This window comes from Buteo buteo, chromosome 7, assembly GCF_964188355.1.
Source record: "Buteo buteo chromosome 7, bButBut1.hap1.1, whole genome shotgun sequence".
Lineage (NCBI taxonomy): Eukaryota > Metazoa > Chordata > Aves > Accipitriformes > Accipitridae > Buteo > Buteo buteo.
Window position 1 is genome coordinate 21,236,656 of NC_134177.1, and position 16,354 is coordinate 21,253,009.

Sequence of the window (16,354 nt, forward strand, 5' to 3'; positions counted from 1 at the left end):
AGGCTCTGCAGAAGCCCCATGAACAGTGCTCTTGTGGCCATGATATCCCAGTGAACTTTAAGTTGGCTGAACAACAATACTATTTGTATTGGGAACTCTGCGTTAAGTCAGGTATGGTATAGGGAATGTGTTATACAGGTTTAACATCTGGGTTTTCAATTCATTACTGAAATGGCCAGGAGATCCCTCTCAGTAGCAAAGAGCAGGTTTGGCACTCTCCATTTCTGCACATAGTACCTAGATGGTAGGGGAATGCTGTTCTTCCAAGTGTTGGTTGGGTACTTTCACTCAATTTCCTGAAGATAAGATTAGATGGTGATTATTAAGCACTAAAATATTTATTTTTTAAATTATATGCACTTTATTTCTCCTTGTTTTGTTTAGTAACAATAATAATTACATAAACCCACTGTCAGTGTTGAATTACTTTGTATAGAACTACTACTGAAGTTGCAGATAATAGAAAAAGATGGATAATCAGAGTTTGAAGCCTGATGGTTAAGCTATTTAGGTGACAACCAAAACCAGAAATAATACAGAAAAGATGACAAAAAGTAGAGAATAGTTGAATCCAGTTATCACAAAATGGTCTTGTGTTGTCACAAAAATTCCAGGAAAATATTGTCCAGGAACACACGTGTCCCAGGCAATACTGGATGGACAGCTAACTAACTATAGGGGATTAGTGATGGTTATGTTCATGCCCCCGTCAGGTGTGAAGTGGCTTGTATCTATGAATGGCACTGTTTTGCTTTATATCAGTAAAGAATTTATGTAAGACAAAACATTAAGAAATCCATTTGCTTATGTTTTAAATTTTATGGTGGTTCTTGATAATTCAATAATGATAATAACAATAATAGAGTTCCTATGGTTCACAAAATATAGCGATTTAACTATGTTTATGGTAGTGAATATGTAAGAAGGCTTGAATAATATTTTTCTGGTTTGCCCATCAATTAGGCTATTCTAGAACACATATTCCTGTAGCACTAAGTATGTGTTATGTACTGCTAGAAATTGGAGTGACAGATAGACAAAATGAGGAGTTAATTTAATAGGGAAATCCATTTTTTCCTGGTTTAATGTTTTGGGCTTTTTAATGTATAAGGGTAAAGGAATGTTACCTAAATTTGGAAGACGGAAAGTATTTAAGCTATTTGTTGTATTTTATTTATTTATTGAATTCTTAGCACGTTCCAAATGGGAAGTCTAGCTATCCTTGTTGGAGACCTGTGCTGTAACTCTGGATCTAGCTTTCCATATGCATCTTATACGATATAGTCAGGGATTATAACTGTGACACTTCGCTGTATTTCTAGACTGTGTGCTAATAAATAAGAGCAATTTGTATCAGAGAAGATCTATACAAACTGCGAACGCCATCGTACTGCTAGTCAAGAGAGGCTAGATAGTCTGCACGTTCAGTGATTATTTCAATAATGTAATAATTGTGGCAATCAGCATGTGGGTAGATGTGTTTGACTTGCATTAGTTTTGACCTGGTGTGGGTCAAAATGTAGGGTGGTGGCTCCTGGGATGGTACTGTAGCGTCTGTCATGGCTGCAGATGGCCATGAGATCCCTCCTGGTGGTGACATAGGGGCTGTGCCAGCTTTGGGGCCCTCACGCCTGTATCGGAGCCTCATCTTTTCCTTGTGAAGCTAACAAACCTGGTGGCACCTGGCTTGACCTGCCCCCGCAGTTTTCTGTGAGGTTGTGGCACGGAGGAGGCTGCTTTTGTGCATGGTGCGGTGCTGTGAGCCTGCCAAGCAGCCAGCCCCTCGGACTCGGAGCAAGCCCTCGGGAACAGCTTTTGCCATCTCAAGCCCTGGGCTTGTGCCATGTGTCAATCTGCTGCTCAACTCGCTGTCCCTGCAGCCCTGCTCTTAAGCGCACTGCATGTGCGCACATGGAAAACATTTGCGTTACGCGTGTGGAGGTAGTGTATAAGTAACCGTTTCTAAATGCAGTGTGCCAGTTTCATTTCTGATACTCTACTGAGGCTGGCATTGCAGAGAAGTCAGCTGTGCTGTGGTTTCTAGAAGAGGAATTCAAATGGGGCAGTATGTCTTTCATTACCAGCTAATAGTGTAATCTAGCCTAAGGTACAGAACTGTCTGTGAACACTTGAAGAGTGCAATTAATCACCTGAAATATGGAAAATATAGGGAAAAAAAATTAGCTAATATTTTTTGAAAAATGTGTTAGAAAATGTAACACTTCCAAAACAGAAGAGCATCAGGTGTTAGAAGACCGATACAACCTTGGTGGTGTTTGACATTTACTGAAATAAATCTCAGAGTTAATCCAGAGTTTCTAGGGCCTTGACTAGTGTTAAAGTAGGACTGCAAATCAGGGTAGCTCAAAAAACCACCCGAATTAAAGTTTCAGTAGTACTGTTAATTTAAGGCAGTACAATCGAGCAGTTTCCTAGCAGGCTGCTCAAGATATGGCTTTATATTCTGAAAAAGAATAATGTTTAGCTATTCTAGTGTTGGCACCAAAAATTCGAAGCCAATTCTGTCCCTCTTCTGCAGCTGACACCTTTCTGCTCTTCCATTGCCTGTTTTTCATTACTATGCTTCTTCCTTCCACTTCACAAATTGCAAGATGCTTTTCCAGTGTTTGTCAGTACTGAGTTTCCAGCTGAATGTTTAAGGCTAAAGCTCTTCACGTTCTGGTGAATAATAAGGATTCAGAGCTGGGATCGGGGTGACAAACGTTCTTGCTGAGCAAGGCAGGAGTAGGGTAGCAGTGGAGAGGTAAAAAAAAAAAAATCACAGGAAGTGTCAGTAAAGGAAGGTCTTGTGACAGGTTGCACGCAGGGTTAGGCTTAAGTGTGTGCAGTATTAATGAGAAATCCTTTTTGAAGAATTGGGGCTAAAAATGTGGTCTATGTTTCTCTGGGCTGTTTGTACCCCTACAACCTTCTTAGTTATGGGATATACCAGCACAATTCCTGATGTGAATGCACTTATAAAGCACTTTTACACTGTTATGAGTATAGCTAATCCTCTTTCATGGGGGGATAACTCTACTGCAATAAAACAACCTTGTATTTGTTAAGTAAGTTATTATTTCTGTGCAAAGAGAAGCCTGAGTCTATTAATAATAAGTCAGAATTTATAAAGAGGACACCTGTGAACTTCTTGTTTCTGTATACTTGCACTGTGGCTGTAATTGCATTACAATACATGTTAAAGCTTCTCATTTTAATTTTATATTCTTTGCATTTTAAAGAGAAAATAGAAGACTCCATAGGTAGGATTAAGAAGCTGAGTAAGTTTTCTTAGTGCAGCTTCATAGGTTTCAAATAAGCAAAACCAGCCAGTCAACCAAACAAAATCCCCACGTATCGAATCTTAAAACAAAATATCGGAGACGGTTAGGCAATTAAGCAAGCTAAACACTCACACATTTTAACACAGTGCTGAAAGTGTTAGCAAAATGTAAATCAATAAATAATTTAAATATAGTTTGTCATTCCACAGGCACTAAACCACAAACCACCGAATATGGCCTGTCTCAGAAAAAAATAGGCAAAGTTAACCTGCTGATTCCTTTTCTTTATTCCTTATTGCAAAGTCAGATAGATTTTGTTTCTTTTTATATATATATTTTTTAATACCTCTGGAAACAACTGTATTAAAACAATTTGTCTTTGGTCTGAGGCTGAGGGTGAAAGTTTACCCCCCCAAAGTTTTTTTTGTGGAAGGTAAGGGAAACAAGGGGTCTGGAGCAGAGGCTGAGCTGCAGCTCTGCAAAGCTGAACCCCAGCATTTTGCAAAGGGTTAATGGCCTTATTAACACAATGGGATGTTGGTTGTTTTTTAACACATTCAGCCATATTAACTTATTTTCTGTTGCCGGGATGTTTGTGTTGTTTTTTATTTGTTTACTCTTGTTTGTTTGAACTAATCACCACTTAAGTAAAAGTCTCTTTGCCTTGCCCTGCCTCCTCTTCATGAAGCATTTAGCCATGGTGACCAGTCAGGCATAAAAACGTGCTTATCTGCAAATGAATGGCAGCTCTTTGCTTCATTAAAGCCTCTTTCTCTTTTGGCACTCGCATTGTGACCCTTTGATATTAATTCAAAGGGCAATTAAAGAATGCGGCCCATCTTTGAAGTAAAGCATTCAGGGCAAGGAATGGGATGAACCTGGGACTCTGATGGACTGTGCGTATTCAACAGGCCTTTTCAAGGCAGTTTGAAGTGACTCAAAGAAAATGGGCAGGAGAAGGTCAAAGAGAAAAAAGGGGCTAAAGAAACAGTCTGTATTTGTTCGAAGTATTAGCCAAGCAAACTGCAAATAGCAACAAAATGAAACAGTTAATAGAGCAGCCAGACAGAGGCATGTCAATCACTTAACTTGAACAGCATTGGACTAACCAAGGCTTCAGTCCACTGTGTTATCTAATTATCTTGGGAAAGCCAGTAGCTGGAAGTAATAGTATTGTATTTCTTTCTGCTTACTGCTCAGAAAATGTGATAAATACTCACTGCTTCATAATTATTCAACATATATACATAAAGAGTGGTGGGTTGGTGGATTGTAGGCAAGCTGCTAGTAGAAAACCAACAAAAAACCCTTCGCGATTAACCTGAGATGCAGAATGTGAGCATTAGCATGTTTAAAAATCGTGTAAGGGTTTGCATATGGAGCAAGCTAAGGCACGCATGGTTTCCTCTGGAACAAACCTTAAAGACAAACACATTTATGAACCTAAGAGAGTTGTTTTCGCTCTCTTTCCTCCAAATATAGTTTTAAACCACATATAATGTTAAGGGTCAGACTGTAAACCACAATAAACAATGAGATTAACAGCTGAGGCTGCAACTCTCCTTACTTAACATGTGCTGTTGTACCTAAGCCTTGTAGCACACATGGTATGAGATTCCTGCCTTATTTTGCCCTAACAGGGTAAATTAAGGACAAAGTTTCAGATTTGCCTCACAATTTTCTTTGTATTGTTGGTTAAATTATCCCCATGGGGCTTAATTTTCCACTGGCCTGAATTTACACATACAAAACAAATACACGGTCTTATTTGCACAAATGGATGTGCCCATAAACAAGCATATTTTAACGTCCTGGCATAAAAAAAGATTCCTGAGTTTATCTTCATGATTGCACTAAATTGTCACCATTATTGAAACAAGGAGATAATAATGAATTTGCAATGTGAGAGAAGTGCTCTAGTCTTGATCCAGCTGATGCAGAGAATTGTGTACTAACACATGGGCAGAAGTGTGTGGTGAGAACCATCTTGAAATACATGAAGCTTTACAACATTACTTAACTAATTGTATTTATTTTTTTTAATGCATAATGGATTTTAGTTGGAAGAAGTGGCTGTTGCTTTATATGGGCAAAATCTGCCGAAAGGCTTTGTGTTGGTTTGAGCATCATGCTGCGATCACCTTTGCATAAAAGTAACTTTAATCTCCATCGTGATCCTGTTTGGTGGAATCCCACTTTCGTTAATAAGCCCAAAGCTGTATGACAAGATTGGGCGGTACTCTTGGATTTATTGGTATAACGTGGTAAAAAATTTGTAGCAAAAAAATGCTCTACACACATGAAATGAACAATATACAATATGACTTAACGCATGGTTAAAAAAAAATACTCCATCAACAGCTGGTAATGGTTTACTGTGGGGGAGAAGGAAGAAATCATTTTTTGTTGCTGTTGTTGAGAAAACAAAGGCATTGGCACACTCAAAAATCACTTTTGTTGAGATCTTGCATGCTAAATTTTAACCAGAGGGACTTTTTTTTCCTGGCTACATTGCACCCTCCTTTGAACTTCAGTCTAACAAATAATGTGAAAGAGTATTCAGTGTGGTTGTGCTTGTATGAAGGGTTCTGCCATCATACAAGAAGAAATATCAACTTTTCTTTTACAGTGGCCACTGTATTTTTTTTCTTAAAGGAGAAGAGGAGGAATTCCTGTATACATCAGGCATAGCATAGTTTCAAAGCTACATATTAATAGAAAAAATGGCACTATGTGAACACTTCACTGTCTAAGAATTCCAGCTAGAATAACTGTGCAGAGCCAATGACCTCTTTCTTTTGTATGGATCCCTCCTGGTGTCCATGGGGTTTTATCTACAGTCTGTTGGAATTAAACCCATAAATTGATTTTGTTTGGTTTTAAAAGGTTCTCCCCTTACAGGAGAACTTTATTAATATTACAGCCTGATGAGGATAAGGCTTTATAAGGATCACTCTGAATGTATCAAGACTGATAAAGTATCATTGCATCAGCTGAAAATAGAGAGGATTTCTAGAAGGACCATAGAGCTGTAGCTGGTGCAGGCTGCCTTGCCCGTATCTCCAGCTGGGCTTGGACCATGATGCATGGCAGTGGAAGTCCTGTTTGGTGTAGTTCGCTAGCTGGTCTGGTTTCATTGTCTCTCTCCTTTGATTTTAAGCTGTTTCCAAATATTATCTAAACTTCTTTCTTCTGCTGCAAACAGCAAGTGCTCTGTTCTAACTTCCTGCGGGTAGCTGTATTTGCCTGGAGCGAGGAAGGTTAGTGCGTATCCTGGAGGGGTTCTTCGTTCTGTTGTTGGGTAGCATACCAGTATAATAGGCCCTGCTGATTTAAAATTTGAAGTGTAGGACTGAAAAAGGAAGCAACAGTCTTCATGTTGTGAACGGAGCAAAGAAAGGATGGCTGGATGGAGTCAGCTGAGCTGGGAAAAGAAAACAGAAAGCATTAGAGTCCTATGGTGTGCATTATCTATTATTTGAACATACAATAAAAAAACTTGGGGTTTGAACACCCTGTCCTGAGGAAAACTGGAGAGTCAGGATACCTGCCTCAGCACCCCAGTCTCAGTCCCACGAGCTTCGGGGAGCTTTGCTTCCTCTTTAGATTTTGGCTTAAAACCAGGCAAGCCCTGGCTGCAGAGTGCATCAGTGGGACAAATGCTGCCTGCCAGGGCCTTGCTTGGAGCAGGTCTTCTTTCTTTGCTGCAGTTGTCTCTACTTACGGTTTGATCCTACAGCAATCTGTCTGATCCCTTGATCCAGGGGAGCCATCAGGCCCAAAGCCCTGAAAAGATTGGTCCAAAACCCACATTGTTTGGGGTTCGTCCTGGAAGCAGGAAAGAGCATTTTAGGTCTTTTCAGACACGCACAGGGATTTAATTGCTGTTTGCCTGGTAGGGTTTCCTAGATGCTGTGCATGTGACAGAGTCCCCCGTGTCTGTGGGGCAAGTGTGCCTCGAGGCTGGAGGCTGCCCTGGGCCTGTCCCTCGTGTCAGCCAGGGGACCTGAGATGTGGGGCGAGCGCTTGGGGCGCACCCCTCCGGGGGCGGTGGGGTGCTTGGAAGCGCAACATTTCTCATCTGGCTATTCCACCACCCCAAATTGGAGTCTTGTTCACCTGCGGCAGTGAGAAGTGGAACCTGAGCGTGTCTTCTACTGAACTGGCTCCTGCTGATCTTTGTTGGTGCGGTTGCCTGATGTGTCCCTGCCCTTTGATTTATTCAGTGAGTGTTGGTTTGTGGTGTGTGGATTTGGTTTTTTTACATGCAAAACTTAATTTTTAACTGCATTTTCTTGGAGCTTTTGGGAAATATTTTTGCCTAGCAAGAAAACAGAGCAGCTCTAAGAATATAACATCATAATTGCTGAGGCTGTACTGCATTTTATGAACAAAAATAAAGGCTAGTTGCTTCATTTTGCTAAACCCCCGCATTTGCCGTGTCCCAGTGCTGCTGCTTTAGACTGGAGGCCTTTTATTTGATGGTGTTCCTTACCAGACACTGATTGCTATAATGCTATGTGTGCGACGTATACTTGATACATAATCTAAGCGCTGGAAAGCGTTCGTTCTCTTTGTGCGATCTCTCAGTCCTGATGTAAAACAGGCAGAAGTGCAGGAATTCCTGCCATAATGTAACATGATTCCAGGAATTAGGAATTTCCCTCTCAGAATATATCAGGAAGCGGCAGAGTGCCTCAGCCAGTGGGGATGGGCTGGTGGCAGGCTCTTCGCCCTCTCCTTTAGTAGCCGGTATGTGTATGTGGCTGTGAAAACAGAGGGTACAGAGTGTAGGAATATATGTGTGTATGTATATATATGTAAATATAAATGTATCTACTTTTTTGTGTAGACACAGAAATTTCTTCTTTCAAGAAATATCTAAAAATGTCAAGTGTTGGCTAGAAACTGGCACTGAGTGCCTCAGTGGAAGGGCCGGATACTGCTGGCATGGGAATTGATGGAAGTTAGCCCATCGGCTTTTATGGCTGTGGGATTGCATCTAAAGCATGCTGTAAAGTTATCTGAAAAAAGCTGTGAAGCTACAGAAATACACAGATAAATCTGAAAAGCAGTGCACAAAAGGAGGCTTTTTAGAATATATTGTTGTTCATGGGGCTCTTTTTGAAATGTCAAGGCACTTGAGTATTACTGGGAGTTTTAAAAAGCTTGAAAACAAAGGATTAAACTCTGAAGGAGTATCTTTAGGTTTGTGTTTTGGTTTTTTTTTTTGGTTTTTTTGTAATCTGGAAAATCACTAAATGAAATAAGCATCTGCTATACCCAAATTCAAATAAGAACAAGTTAAAAAAAGAGAAGAAATGCTTAAAAAAACATGACCAAAATTAACTATTACTAGAAAATAAGTTTTTTCCACTTGCAAACAATTGACAGGGTTTAGGAATCAAGTCTGGGGTCAAAGGGTCTTGATGGCCAAGTCAAAGGGCACCCAGAGATGTATATTAATGCATGTCAGCTTCTAGATCCTAGAGTCAAGCAGTAGTTCATAAAAGAAACAAGGCATCTTAAGAAGAAGTGTTATTAGCAAACATCAGGTCAAAGTTTATCTTTGGGTCAGCGTGTACTGGAGGGTCACCCATTCACACTCCTAACACAGGCGTTATCCTTAAAGCTGCCTTGGTGCAAGGTGTTAAGGGAAAATAGAAATATGAAGTTTTAACTGGGGAGACTTGGTAATTTATCAGAACACTTGGCAAGACTGAGGCATCCTTAATGGAGCAAAGGAAAATGGGGATTGTATTGAAATTATTTTTGTTGTTTTTTTCTTTCTTTTTAAATCAAACTCTAATACATACTTTTGTGTGGACATACGGGATTCTCAGCAATGTCTTTGCACTCTTTCCTGAGTCAGTAGAGCTGATGCCATAGGGGACAGACATGGCTTTCTTTTGAAAGAACCAGTATAGCCAATGTCAAACCCTTTGATGTGGAGGTATTGTAAATCTTTCCACGTGATTCTTCCTGGAAGCCATGCATTTCCTAAGAAGCGTGTTGACCAGTTCATCCCATTTACAACGCTACTTCTGCAGCTCTGCTTTCTCCTCTTCCCACCGCCTTGGGTGTGGGAACCCCGGCGCCCAGGGCAGCCGCGGCCGGGGGCGCTCCGCCACTCAGACCTGGAGGAATGCTCCCGCTGTGCTGGAGCACACAAAGGCTGCTTACTTGCTTTGACAAGCCCATGCTGCAGAAAATCCTTGCAATCTTTTGTACTTCGTGGTGTTGACTTATTTTAGTTCCATGCTAAGATGCTCCCTATTGAAACAAGTTAAAAAAAAAAAAAGTGGAATACGGTTCTTTTAAATACTGGTATTCTGATGCATTTAGGAGGCACTTTGCCTGACTTTCTAAAGAGATCGGTTTGAACGGTACAACTTTGGTTATGCTTTGGATTGGAAGAGAAGAGCATAGTTGTAGGAATAATAAATATGACTGTTCGCTAAAGCCGATTATGTCTGCATTGAATGGCAATTAAAATATAATGTGCATTGATAACTGGATATTTCTGAGAACTAATGTGACAAGAAGTGACAGAAAAGAGATTATCTATTAGATTTTTTTTTCCGTGCGTAGTATGAATATTGTAGCCCTGAATTGTGCATTTAGTACATAACATTGTGCACTGGAAAGTCCTAAACCCCAGAGACATCAATTAGCATAATGGAAAACCTTGGTGTGCTCATAAAAACATGAGCACACCAACATGTTTGCTGCTCTTCAGTGCAGTTATACCAGAATAGTTCCAGCCTCTTAATTCAATCTTTTGGTAAATCTTTCTGAATTTTGTGTTGGTAAAATGTATGAGGAAATTCATAAGAAAAAAGCTTGAGCTGTAACAGACAAGCTTCAATGTTTTTTAGACAAAATAAATTTCCTGTCAGGCCCTGGCAGTTGGACAAAACAGACTTTTCTTTGGAGCACATCATATTTGTTAGGAGAAGTTTTCTGAATCTGGCTGGAATTCCTGGTTGGAAGTAGGGGGAGAAAGTGCCTGTCCCGTCTGCCTCAAGGAAGGGATGTGTTTCCCTGGTGCCGAGGGAGAAGCTGTAACCAGATCTCTCTGGGTCCTCTCAGAGTTCCTCCACTTCATCTGCATAACTACTATCTCTTGGGCATTAGGACGCTTGCTTGGAGTTCAAATGCCAAGTTCAAATGCTTGGGGCTTGTTTGGGGGGGGGTGTGGAGGACTGTTGGGTTTTTGTTTGTTTGGGTTTGATCTGTTTGGTTTTAAGCACTCATTGGACTTTTTGAAAAGTGGAAGTGGAGAAGGAGCTACTGGTCTCAGAGACCATCCAGTGCACAGTTGGTCTCCACTCTAAAGCATCCTGAACAAGTGCCATGACCACACGCCTTTCCCTCTAGAGACAGATGATTCCCTCTCTCTTTCCATTTTCCATGAAAGACTTTAACAAGATTTTGTTTTTCCGCTAGCACAGATGGGGGAGGTGGCGGGGGGGGGGGGGAGAAAGCTTGGAAGGAGAAATTTGAAACGAGGAGAAGGGCAAATATTTCCTTCCTCACCAAGTTGCAACCATGGTCTGAAAGCATGAAATGACATCAATTAGAAACATACCCAAACGACAGAGCAGCTGAACCTTTGCTGGTATAATCTGTCATGGCTCCGCTGAAGTTAATTTGAAAGTCCGTCTGTTCCTAAATAGGTGCAAAGGCCTTCCAATGAACTGTGTGTTACCGTAGGAAATCATATTAAAGGGAATGGCATTTTAGGAGTCTGTAAGTCGTCACTTTTAATGGTAGCTGCTCTGAGTTTGATATAAACACTCAAAAGAGTTTGCAGGATTGACTTTAACTTTGTGAGAATATCTGTACTGTTAAACTCTGAGTTTAAGCCCTGTAAAATACTTTGCACCACCAGTCACTTACTGCAAACAGGGTGTCCATTATTGGACATGCTATACAGCGTCATCCATATTGACTTGCACATGTCAAGTCCTGTATGGCTTCAGTGTTGGCCCATGGTTCATGTTTATCCCTCATGTGTACAGCCTGGTCCCAACGGAGCTCCGCTAATTAATGTGAGCTGAGTGCTCACCCTGCGTCATGGGGACAGACTCCTGAAACCATGTGGCATGTGCGGTGCAAAATTCAGAAAACCAGAAGTTTGTTCAGTGTGTTGGTGGACTCAAAGGCTGAGGAGGAGGGTGGGAATCTTGGTTCCTTCAGCTGCTTAACAGCACCAAGTTTACCTATTTCTCCCTAACTCTTGTTGCAAAAATTAAGCAAATAAGGCCTTGGATTTATCAGAAAAGAATTAGGAGCTTATCTTGCTCCTAATGAAGCTGATGGCAACATTAGTTTATTGCAAGATGATGCCCACTAACATAATAATTACTTTAAAAGAGGAAAACAACTGAATGCCAATTAAGACAAGCATCAGAATGACAATGTTCCATTTTTCCACTGTACAGAGAATGATTTATGGCCAAAGGATTACTTTTGAAATTGTTTTGAATTCTGCCCTTTAATTTATTAAATGAATCCTTCTTAGGAACTTGATTGCTAATTCACTTTAATTTAAAAAAGCCCCACTGTCGTCTTTGGATGCAGGCAGAGCCCTCGGGGGTCTATAAAACTGTCAATATGGCTGTTAATTTGGGTTTTCTTTTTTCCTTATGGTTTAAAGCTTAATTGTGAGAGCTGGGAAGATGCCATGGTTTTGGTTTGCAGGGACTCAAACAGTGTCTTATGGGTTTCAGATCCCATTGGAAGTCATAGGAACTCTCCTGCTGCTGCTGACATGTCAAGTTGGAAAAGTTGCAAAAATCTGGGGAGGAGCAGGGGTTTGCTGAAAGTGAGTCCCACCTGGTTTTCATGCTAGAATCAGAGATGGACAAGAACCAAGTGCCTTAGTCTAAATGTCCCTCAGCTTTGGGTGGGTCTGGATCCAGATCAGGATCTGAACTTTTTGTGCCTCAGGCTTGTCTCTAATTGAATCCATGCAAAACCACACATTTCACATGACTTTGATGCAAAACCATAAATAGGGCCATTTTTTATTCAAAACGAAGTCCAGGCTTGCTTAGAAACATCACAAACATTCTACTGAACCTTGACAGTCCCAGGTTGTAATGAAAATTCAAGTCTCCAATGCAATGATGTTGCTGGAGGGAATGATGCTTGTTTTTTTCATTCTGGTTAAGAAAATTCAAGTCTCCAATGCAATGATGTTCCTGGAGGGAATGATGCTTGTTTTTGTCATTCTAGTTAAATGTGTGACTGTTCTGAGACAGGCAATGAAGTCCCACTTGCTGCGAGTTGGTCAGAAGATGGTCTAGACTCTTCCTTACACAGACCCTGATTTTAATTATTTTTCTTGGGTTAGTTCCTGATGAAAAAAATCTTGAGGGCACTTATACTGGCTTTGTGTCTTATGTAGAATAATACAGGAAAGATTGAGTGATGTGGGATTGAAAAAGCAAGACAAAGATGACCATGGAAGCTTGAATGCGATTGTTTTGATTGAACCACTTTTGCAAACTTTTTTCCTAAGCAGTCAAATTGAGGGGGGAGGGGGGAAATATCTGGATGTTTGAATTTTGCAAAACATCTCTGATGTTTGAAGGAGACTTTCAAAACAGTGCAAGGATTTTAGCAATACAAATTCTGGTACCTTAGCAGAACAGCATGACTGTTATTAATTTTAATGACAGATGCAGGCTCTTCTTTGAAGATCGCAAGCTGAGCATTCACTGTGAAGTTATGCACTGCACATATTGGTTAATCCATTTATGTATGATGATATATGTTAGGATTAAGTGAATGTTGACCAGAGCACAACCTGGGTCAAAGTTTGTTTGTAAGGTGTTATTTGGTAACTGCCCTTAGACCGTGGTTTGAAGAGTCTAACTGGAGTGTCTGAATAAGGTAGTTGTCACTGAAAACGTCAGAAATGTTTCCAGGCCATCTGTTGCTCAGCCACTTGTTATTTATATTGCTATGGTAAACAGGAGCCCTGCTCACAGACTGCCACTGTGCTGGGAGCTCTACCAACACAGATCTTGAGATGTTCCTGTGAAAAGGACCTAATGATGTAAGCATATGGTCGTGCATAGAGGTGTTTAGACTTTAAAGCAGAGATGGAGGCCCTTGAGCTCTATCATGAGCAGTGGTCTTGGCCCACTGATACTCAAACTGCAGCAGAGATGTTGGTAAGCTGTCGCACAAATGAAACTTCTCTGTTTATTCCTGTCTAATTTGATGTCCATCATGACAACAAATGTTCTAGGCTTCTGCTGTGAGACCAAAGGCACAACATTATGAGCTTCCAGAGACAGAGAAACACTGATTACTTGGCCAACAGTAGATGAAGGCAAAAAGTCCACAAATATGGCCCTCACACCCTCGCAGGGTAGCTCTCCTGCACTTGTTTCTGTGGTTTGTGATCCCCCTGGGCAGCGTTAAACCTGGGACCCTGGAACTCCTTACCCTGCTTCTCTAACGATAAAAAGGAAGCCACTTGGAAAAGCTGCAAAGAGCTCGTTTCTCAGTTGGTCTCTGTTTTCCTTTGCAGACACAGGAGGTTGGCTGGGAGCATGCGGCTTTTATTCTTTTCTGTCTCTCTGCTATTGTGCAGAGTTCATTCTGGCAGGCTCCCCCATACGCATCTGGGGCATCTGTCAGGCCCTGTCGTCGGGCTCTGTCCGGCTGGGTTGCAGGCCAAGTTTTGACTTCCTAATCTGTATTTAACACTTTGATGTGGCTCTCAGCAGGATTTGACCCAAAGCACACAGAGAACTGCATCTCACAATCCATAGGGTGTGAACTGAGGAAAAAATTAACATTTTAAGAATTTGCTGCCAAATATAAAAAGTGCATTAAAAAAAAAAGCTGAAATTCAGTGGGGGTTGAGTACTTGTCTTTTCTAAGCTTCCTAGAAAAGCCCACCAAAATATGTACTGCTTGTCTGCATACGTAGGGGGGGGCGGGCTATGTGTTAGTAGTTACACCGCTTCCAGTACTCATCATGGGGCTATTTCTATTTCAGGCTGGACTTAGAAGATGAGATATGGCTCACATGCAGCTAAACCCAAGCTCCCGCTTTAGGACCTATTACAGTCTCATAGAGTGGCAGGCAAATGCCAAGCACCCTGGAGCTGTGAAAAGTCTGCTTTCAAGAAACCCTCTTGCTTTTGAATATGGTACAGTATTAGGAGGATTTCAGTGTTTTCAGGAGAAATGAGAAGCACAGAGAAGTACTTTTATTTCCACCTAAGAAAGCTTTCTTATTGCATGTTTTACAGTGGAGCTATTAAGACTCACACTTGTGGTGTTACTGGGCACTCAGCAACACATGTACGAGCCTTCGCAGGCTATGGTGCTCCTAGTCATGTACAAGTGGAACAAACAGGGACCCAGTTCAGTGGTTCTATAGCACTGGAAGGCAAGACGAAGCAGGAGACAGAATTTTTATAGTTTTATAATTGACATAAAGCTTTTCCCAGATCCCCCTCTCTTCCCCCCTGTAATGTTGAGGACCTCTGGGAAACAAAGAGAACCTTTAAATAGATGCTATCAATTCACCCTACAGCCTAACAATTTAAGATAGCTGATTTTACAGAGATGAAAGATTGTAGCTAAGAAACTAGGCATTTTAACAACTGTTCTGAATTCGTGTTTGCATTTTGGTAATTTTTTTTTCTAGTTTTAAACACTGCAAATCTCTTTGGGACCACTTTCACTGTTATCTTGGAGAATTTGCCCTATTTCTGGAGGGTAAAACCATCAGCTTTAATGAAACCATTGATTATCAGTGTGTGGGAGATCATCTAACAATGAACATGCTCAAAAAAAAAGCACAGGCTGTTTCACTGGGTACCCATCTGGGTAAAAGGAACTAAATTAAAGGCCATCTACCTTGTATCTTCTGTGCGTGGAAATTCCTGATACCTGTGGGTGATTGAGGGCTACATCCGAGTCTAGAGGCTGGATCCAAAGACACTGAAACGATGAGATTTGCATTTAGTACTTGGAATGAAGAACTAGATTCTTCAGTGTCCCTTCCACTGGGAATGGCAAGGAACAAATGAGTGATAGTATGTATGGCTTTGTACCTTATATATGACTTAAATGCTCTCTGTTTAGACAATCATGTCGCTTTAAGTCATTGAAACTCCAAGTGCTTATGTTGTAGGGAAACTACATGCAACACTTGTGTATCATGGTACTGCCTTGATCTGTATGCTTGGAATATCAAAGATCCTACAGCACACCTGTGCCTTTATAAAATTAAAGCTGCCTTCTATTCTCTCCTTGTTTTCATAGCAGATGATTGTTACTGTCAGTCTTAATAGAAAGTGTGATTTGTATTTTTACACACACATGCCCTGTTTGCAGATTATGCGCTACTGTGTATGCACTTACACACATGCTCTGTGTGTAAGGAGTGCCAGTAGTATATTCTGGCTGTGGCAAGGATCTGCATGTCGAGGATAGTGTGTGTTGCGTATTCTGCGGTCCTTAGGTCTGTGGAAGATGAGACAACAAAAAAATACAACTCCTCCAATTCATGGTAGGAAAGATTTAGTTTGAGAGCGCTTAATAATCTGTCAAATTTTTTTTCCGTCAGGTGTGTCAGCAACTACAGTACTGCAGAGCTCTAAGACATTTCAGCATCCCGTGATAACTTGCACTGTGAAAGAGTGAAGAGCAATAAGCTCAATTTGGAAACAGCAAGGCAGGGTGAGATGGCATGAGAATGGAAAATCATGGAAAACAATCAGGAGAAGTTAGTGAGAACTAGGGATCTGGCACTTTGGGTTGCAGGTCTTGGGTATTGGACCCAGGAAGCTGTAATTGCAGGTGGGATGCAGGAGTTATACCACATGCTTGACATGTAGCAGAGGTGTAGTATGGGATCTATAGTGCTTCACAGCTGTTAATAAATACAGGCTGGATTAGCTAAATGCTTCAAAGCAGCCTCAAATCCATGAGACTTAGAAACTGAACAAATAGCTAAACCCCAGTCTACAATTTTATCCCTCTGCTCAGGCTCTTCGATATTTTTGTTTATTTAAAAGCTTACCTAAAACTTT

At 41.0% G+C, this 16,354-nt stretch overlaps 1 protein-coding gene across 8 annotated transcripts in view; it reads left to right on the plus strand.

The window, feature by feature from the left end:
* The window catches only part of PAX3 (paired box 3), an 82,488-nt gene that overhangs the window by 26,073 nt on the left and 40,061 nt on the right, over window positions 1-16,354 (plus strand). The gene's annotated exons all lie outside the window — the stretch shown is intronic.